This window comes from Lynx canadensis, chromosome X (assembly GCF_007474595.2).
Source record: "Lynx canadensis isolate LIC74 chromosome X, mLynCan4.pri.v2, whole genome shotgun sequence".
NCBI lineage: Eukaryota > Metazoa > Chordata > Mammalia > Carnivora > Felidae > Lynx > Lynx canadensis.
In genome coordinates this window covers 73113307-73121389 of record NC_044321.2, presented here as the reverse complement: position 1 = coordinate 73121389, position 8083 = coordinate 73113307, and the positions used below count along the sequence as shown (strand labels likewise).

Here is an 8083-nt window from a genome sequence, read left to right as displayed (position 1 = left end):
AACTTTGCCAGCCCTTGCCCCTTACTGGTGTCATAGCCCGGATCTTACCTCCTGCACTTGGGCTGATAGAGACTGCACCAACAAGCTGGACATGGGACAAAAGATGCATGCCGGGTCTCACATACCTCCTTTGGATGGGAGGATTATTAAATATTGCCTGTATATTATGATAACTGCTCTCACCATCACAACTGCTGCTTACCCACTTTGCCCCCAGGATTGTTATATGACAATAAGGGGGTTGAGGGCATTCAGTGCCTTCACCTCCCTCCACAAAGATTGCTACAAGGGAAAAACACCCATTCTCTTTCAGTCACCCAGTGCCCTAAGGACTAAGTATTGGACTGAGGAGATAACCCAAAATATCAGTAACCCATGTCACAACAAGTGCCTCCAAAGAGAGAAGGGAGCTTGCTACACTTACCTTCCTCAATGGGGGATCTCAGACAGGGGAAGGATGAAAGGGTCCTGAAAATGTTATAAAGGATACCCAGGACAGGGTAATACCCATTCCAGCGTTAGGCCAACACTATTCTACAGGTCGTCCATAAAATAGATAATCACTCCCAAACCTGCTGGAGGTGCTTGCCCCTCAGCCAGAGGGCTTACTTAGCCACCCCCATCCCTTTGGCCTGGGAAGCTCCTGAAAATCTCAAAACCAACACTTCTGTCTTAATTGGACCCCTGGCCACTGGGGTCCATCTCACAAATCCCGACAATCTAATCTGTACAGTCCCTGAAGGTATGAACGGTACTTATCTATGTGGAAGAAATATAACCTTAAAGAGAAATACAACTGTATGTTCAACCCCTGGGGGTGTTCTATCTGTGTTTTAAATTGGCCTACCAATGCTTAGAAGCCAACAGGACTCAGATATGTTATTCCATCTTCCTAACCCCAGAGATATCCGTATACACTGAATATCAGCTGCTAACAGCCTTTAGCCCCAAGTCCTGGGCTAAACGGGCAGTCTTGCTACCCGTTCTGATTGGAGCATGAATTGTGACAGGAATAGGAACAGGAATAGGGGGCATAGGTTCATCTGTAGGACTATACCTCAAGAGCTAAATGAAGACATGGAATGGGTGGCAGATTCTCTGGTAACCTTACAAAGCCAAATAAATTCTCTAGCAGCAGTGACCCTCCAAAATAGGCAAGCCCTCGACCTCCTCACTTCAGAAAAAGGAGGGACTTGCATCTTTCTGAGGGAGGAATGTTGCTATTTTGTAAACCATTCAGGAATAGTTACAACTAAGGTTAAGGAACTCAAGGAAAAAAATCAAGGTAGACAACAGGAAAGTATCAGTCAATGGAAAGGATGGAATCTCATGGATTTGGCATCCTGGCTTCCTGCCCTGGTGGGGCCCCTCCTCTCCATAATTTTACTTGTATCCATAGGCCCCTGTATGATGAATGCCATGGTACGTTTTATTGAAAACCCTGTTGCTCACCAAATACTGCATATATCTTAGTCTTCCGAGAGTACCAAACTGTAAAACTGAAAGGTGATGCCTACTAAAAGTTTTTTTTTTTTTTTTAAGGCATCAAAGGGGGGGAATGTTGGAGAAGTGGATAAAGTACACCAAAGATGGCTGATTGGGCTAAAACAAACTGTGGCCTCTAGCTTATAGACCCGTCCTCCGGGTTCTTCTTTCTTTGTTTGCTGTGCATGCAACCCCCCCCCAACACACACACAAATATGGAGGCTGATAACTATAAATTACCCTTTCTTCTCGCATTTGGGGCTCAGATCTTTGGAGAAACAGTCTTCTCTGATCCCGCCGGTGTTAAATAAATCTCCAATCCACCAAGATCTCCGAGTGCCGCTTGGTTTGTCGGCCAGCATTCTAGCCTGTTTCTGTAACAAAGCATCTTCATTTTCATGTAAGGCATCATCACTTTTCTGTACTTCTGTGGTTGGAGATGAGCTGCACTTTATTAGATTTTCTTGCGCAATTGCCAGTCCATCAAGCACAGCTATTAATTCACCAGTTTGCAGTATGCCATTCTTGTTTTTCGAAGAAAGATTTAATTGTTCTTTCACTCTTTCCAATTTTCCATTGTGTATTAACAGAGCTTGCTTCAGATCAATTGTTGCTCTTCCTAATAAAGTGTCTGCCTTTAAAGTATAATGACTCCAAACTCAAAATCCCAATGTAATCTATGGGGTCACATTTATAGTTAGCTGTTCATCCTATTTTGGATTAGAAGAACTACTGGATTTTTCTGTTTTCTTAATTTCTCCATCTACAACTACTTCTGTATATATTGCTGTTCCAAATCAGTTCTTTTTTTATATTTGGTTTGGCACTAGAGAAAGTTACCTGTAACTGTGACCTTCCACTGTGGTTATTACTAGTATCAGACCGTGGTGAAGCAGTGGCCAAGTCCCAATATTCGGCTTAAACTATGTACCAGGAACTGTGCTAGACACTGGGACTTATAAAGATGAGTAAAACACTATTCTTTTTTTCTTTTTCTTTTTTTTTTCACTATTCCTTTTTTCAAGGACCTCATAATCTAGTGAGGAGAAAAATCCGGCAGGAAGCTGTCAGCTCGTGGAGGTCAGGCAACCTTGGCAAGTGGCACCCCCTCCAGTGGCAGGCACCCTCACCCTTCTGCGCCCAAGATCAGCAGTAGTGGCAGCAGCCACCCAAGGCCCTGCAGCCCAGGCCATCTGCAGCCACATGGAACCTGGTCGCTGTGCTCACCAACACCTGACACTACCCCCACCCCCACACTGGCCACTCGCCACCCCCAGCAGACCCCAAACCTCCCTCCTCAGGAGCCTGCCCCTCCCCATAGGCCCCCGCACTGTGCGCTGCACCTTGGCTTCCTAAAACCTCCAACTCTGGACCCGGAATCTGGCTTCCATCTAAAATGTTTGCTTTTAAATAGCAAATGCACTAAGGGAGGTAGGCCCTAAGGATGCCCTAAAGGTGATTATTTATTTCAGTTCAGCCCATTCCTATTTTTATCTACTCCCAAACCCAGTTTTCTTGTCTAAGGCAATGTATTATGAAAAACAAAAATTCTAATTTGAGACAAATGCCATGTTCAAAATTTTACTTTCTGGTTTTCTTGATTTTAGACATGTTTCATAATTCATTTTTAGAACCTAAGGTAACATCTTCCTTAAAAAAAAAAAAAACAAGTACAAGCAAACAAAAAAGGTTTTGGCTTATTTCTGAAACAGGCTTACCATAGCTATAGTGAGTTTACAAAAGATTTCTGTTAGACTTCCAGCATAAGAGCATTTATTTACTAAAAATTTGAAATTTGTCATGCATTCATAAATTAAACAATTGACTATAGATTCAAATCTTAGTCAAATTGTGCATATCATAACCTACATAGATTTTTGTAAATTCTTTATTTTGCTTCGTTTTTATTCTTGGCAAACAAAGCTTTAGGCAAAAATCACATTAATTCTTCCATATCAAGAAATGGCTAAATTAAAAAAAAAAAACGATTATATCAGACTCAAAAGCTTCTGCACAAAAAAAGAAACAGTCAAAAACAAAAAGACAACCTACAGAATGGGAGAAAGTTTTTGCAAACCATACATTGGATAAGGAACTAATATCCAAAATATATAAAGAACTCATACAACTTAATAACAAATAACAAACAATCCAAGAAAAAATGGGCAGATGAACTAAATAGACATTTTTCCAAAGAGGACATCAAAATGGCCAACAGGCATGTGAAACGATGCTCAACATCATTCATCATCAGGGAAATGAAAATGAAAACAACAATGAGGCCTTGCAGATGCCCACCACCCTGGAGCTCCCTGCGCCATCCAGCCATGGTCACCCCCACTGTGTTCTTTGACCTCCTTATGGTGAGCAAGCCCTTGGACTGTATCTTCTTTGAGCTGTTTGAGGACAAATTTCCAAAGACAACATAAAACTTTCATGCTCTGAGCACTGGAGAGAAAGGATTTGGTTATAGATTCCTGCTTTCACAGGACTATCCCAAGATTTATGTGTCAGAATGGTGACTTTACATGCCATAATGGCACTGGCTGCAAGTCCATCTATGGTGAGAAATTTGATGATGAGAATTTCATGCTGAAGCATACAGGCCATGGCATCTATACTTGGAAAATGCTGAAACCAACACAAATGATTCCCAGTTTTTCATCTGCACTGACAAGACTGAGTGGTTGGACGATAAGCACGTGATCTTTGGCAAGGTGAAAGAGGGCATGAATATAATGGAAGCCATGAAACTCTTTGGGTCCAGGAATGGCAAGACCAGCAAGAATATCACTATTGCTGATTATAGACAACTCTAATAAATTTGACTTGTGTTTTATTCCCACAACCATTCCTTCTGTAGCTCAGGAGAGCACCCTTTCACCCCCATCTGCTTGAAATATCCTATAATCTTTGTGCTTTCACTGCAGTTCTATAGGTTCAATAGTTTCTTTATTCCCCTCTAAGTCTTGCTGGATTGCAGAGTTAAGTTTATGAATATGAACTAAAAACTAAACAGCAATAATAACAACAACAAAATCAAAACCACAATGTGATATCATCCCACACCTGTTAGAATGGCTATTATCAAGATGAGGCAACAGGTGTGGGCCTTTTAAAAAAAATACATACACATTGTTGGTAGGATCATAAATTTGTTTAACCATTATGGAGAACAATAGGGAGGCTTCTCAAAAAAATTAAAAATAGATCTATCATATGATCCAGCAATTCCACCTCTGGGTATATATCCAAAAAGATGAAAGCAGGATTTTGACATAATATATGCACTCTCATGTTTACTACAGCACTATTCACAATAGCCAAGATATGGAAATAACCCAAATGCCCATCAATGAATAAATAGGTAACAAAGATGTGGCACTTAAACATAATGAAATATTACTCAGCCATGAGAAAGGGGTGTATACTGTCATTTGTAAAAACATGGAAGGACCCTAAACACATCATGCTAAGCATGATAAATCAAAGAAAGACAAGTACTGTACAATATTACTTATATGTGAAATCTAAAAAAGTGAAACATTTAAGAAAAAGAGAGAGAGAGAGTAAAATGGTGGTTACCAAAGGATTGGAGGGGGTTGAAATTGATGGTATTTAAGAATACAAACTTGTAACAAGTAGTAAATAAGCCATAGAAATCTTTGCACGCTATACTGAATATAGATAATATTGTACTATAATTATGTAATGTGATAAGTATCGCTATAATGACAATCATATATATTATGTATAACAAATATACAAATGTAAAATATATATTTTATGTATTACAATATCAAAGTAAAATGTTACATACCTTAAACTTATACAATGTTACATGTCAAATGTATTCAACAACAACAAAAAAAAGAAATGGTAATCAACTAAATGCTATAATCCTATAAAACTTGCAGTCATTGTTGACTATTAATTATTAGGGAAACTGCATCATTAGAGGGACTCCCTTGTGTATTTCTTTTGATATAAGGTTTAAGGAGAAACACTAGTTTGTCCAACAAGAGGATATCTCTCTTTGCCTCTAAACAAGATTGACCCTGAGTTCTTGGCCTGAACTTTCACCAGAAAACCCCCTGAAGAGTGTGCCCCAGGAATATGATTTTATGCCCATAGGTTGTAAAGATAAACCAATTCTTCACCACCAAGATGGGTCATTTTATAAAGGTAGAGTTCAAAATTAAATCACAAGAGTCCTAACATACCTTCACATAGTCAGGTGGTTGGTGACTCAATAATATATACAGACTTTCATATCAGTTCTATGGAAACTGAATTCTTTATTCATGTAATTGTACAGCTTTATAAATAAAAATAACAAAGGTGACTGACTTAGTGCTAGAAATTCTTGAGTATTTGGGAGTTACCAATTTTAACATTCACTGAATAAGGCAACCTGGAGTGGGTAGCAAAATTATCTCTTAGTTTTTCTTTCTTTCCTTAATAGCAAAATCAATGAGTATCCATATACACAAAGCTATATTGAGTCAATAAAAGTTAATTGGAAAGTATCACATGACTGTATGTCATAATATCAGTCATCTCTTCAATAGTCGTTTCTGTCCTGCTTGTAATTATAAAAATAAGTCAGTATTTTTATATTTTAATTCATAAGCATCCTAGGGAACATATTTCATCAAGAAGAAAAGGCAACTCTTAGCTGGCTCAGTCGGTAGAGCATGCAACTCTTGATTTCAGGGTTGTGAGTTTAAGCTTCCCAATGATTGGGTATAGAGATTACTAAAATAAATAAACAAACTTTAGAAAAAAGAAAGCTATTTAAAAAATAATTGAAATTTGACCCCTTTATCACACTATAACAAAAAAAAATCAGTTTCAAATAAACTAAAGCTCTATGAACAGCAAACAATAAAACTTATAGGAGGGTCATGGACAGATTTCTTAAATAGCACCCCCGTTTGATAAATTTGACTACATTTAGATTCAGATCTCCTGTTCTTTCACAGAGTGGGGAAAAATATTTATAGTATGTACAATTGACAAATGGATGTATAGCAGGTGGAACTCTCTTATACTGTTTGTGGTATAATTATTTTTGGAAAATAATCTGGCATTATCTGCCAAAATTGAGTATGAAGATATCCTATGATAATTCTCTTCAGTAATGACTGAGGAGTGGAGTTGCTGTGTGAACCAAGAGGCAGGGGAGCACTGTCCATAAAAGCTCCAAGCTGGAAAGCCTTGTATATATTTCCTCATGGCTCATTTTAATTGCTGTATAGTATCCTTTTATATAGTATATACCAGAACTTATCCATTATTTTTCTAATAGAACTCTAATATATCATTTATGCTGCTGCTTCTTTGGAGTTGATCATCTTTTCTTAAATATTAACTTGTAAGAGTTCTTTGTATGTTAAGGATCTTAACCTATTTGCCATGCATGTTATGAAATATATTACTTAAATTGTCATTAATCATTTATCTTTGTTTACAATATTTTTCTCTATGAAAGTTTTACATTTTTATGCAATAAATTTATCATCAGTATGATGAATAAAAATAAAAAAATAAAAATATAATATAAAAATAAAAAATAAATAAAAAATAAAATAAAAGGGATTCTGGGAAGATGGCGGCGTAGGAGGACGCTGGGCTCACCGCGCGTCCTGCTGATCACATAGATTCCACCTACACCTGCCTAAATAACCCAGAAAACCGCCAGAGGATTAGCAGAACGGAGTCACCGGACCCAAGTGCAGACGAGAGGCCCACAGAAGAGGGTAGGAAGGGCGGCGAGGCGGTGCGCGCTCCACGGACTGGCGGGAGGGAGCCGGGGCGGAGGGGCGGCTCGCCAGCCAAGCAGAGCCCCCGAGTCCGGCTTGCAAAAGCGGAGGGGCCTGACGGACTGTGTTCCGACAGCAAGCGCGACTTAGCGTCTGGGAGGTCATAAGTTAACAGCTCTGCTCAGAAAGCGGGAAGGCTGGAGGACAAAGGGAGGGTGAGCTGCGGAGCCCCCGGACGACAGAGCTCAGTTTGGCGGGGAACAAAGGCGCTCGCCAGCGCCATCTCCCCCGCCCATCCCCCAGGCAAAATCCCAAAGGGAACCATTTCCAGCCAGGGAAATTGCTCGCTCCGCGCAAACACCCAACTCTGTGCTTCTGCGGAGCCAAACCTCCGGCAGCGGATCTGACTCCCTCCGGCTGCCACAGGGCCCCTCCTGAAGTGGATCACCTAAGGAGAAGCGAGCTAAGCCTGCCCCCCCTGCCGCCGAGCACCTTGCCTTCCCACCCCAGCTAATACGCCAGATCCCCAGCATCACAAGCCTGGCAGTGTGCAAGTAGCCCAGACGGGCCATGCCACCCCACAGTGAATCCCGCCACTAGGAGAGGGGAAGAGAAGGCATACACCAGTCGGACTGTGGCCCCAGTGGTGGGCTGGGGGCAGACATCAGGTCGGACTGCGGCCCCGCCCACCAACTCCAGTTATACACCACAGCACAGGGGAAGTGCCCTGCAGGCCCTCACCACTCCAGGGACTATGCAAAATGACCAAGCGGAAGAATTCCCCTCAGAAGAATCTCCAGAAAATAACAACAGCTAATGAGCTGATCAAAAAG

General features: G+C 40.7%; 1 pseudogene; it reads left to right on the top strand.

The window, feature by feature from the left end:
- The first annotated feature begins 3812 nt into the window (after positions 1-3812).
- LOC115507341 lies at positions 3813-4304 on the top strand (annotated as a pseudogene).
- Positions 4305-8083: the final 3779 nt, after the last annotated feature.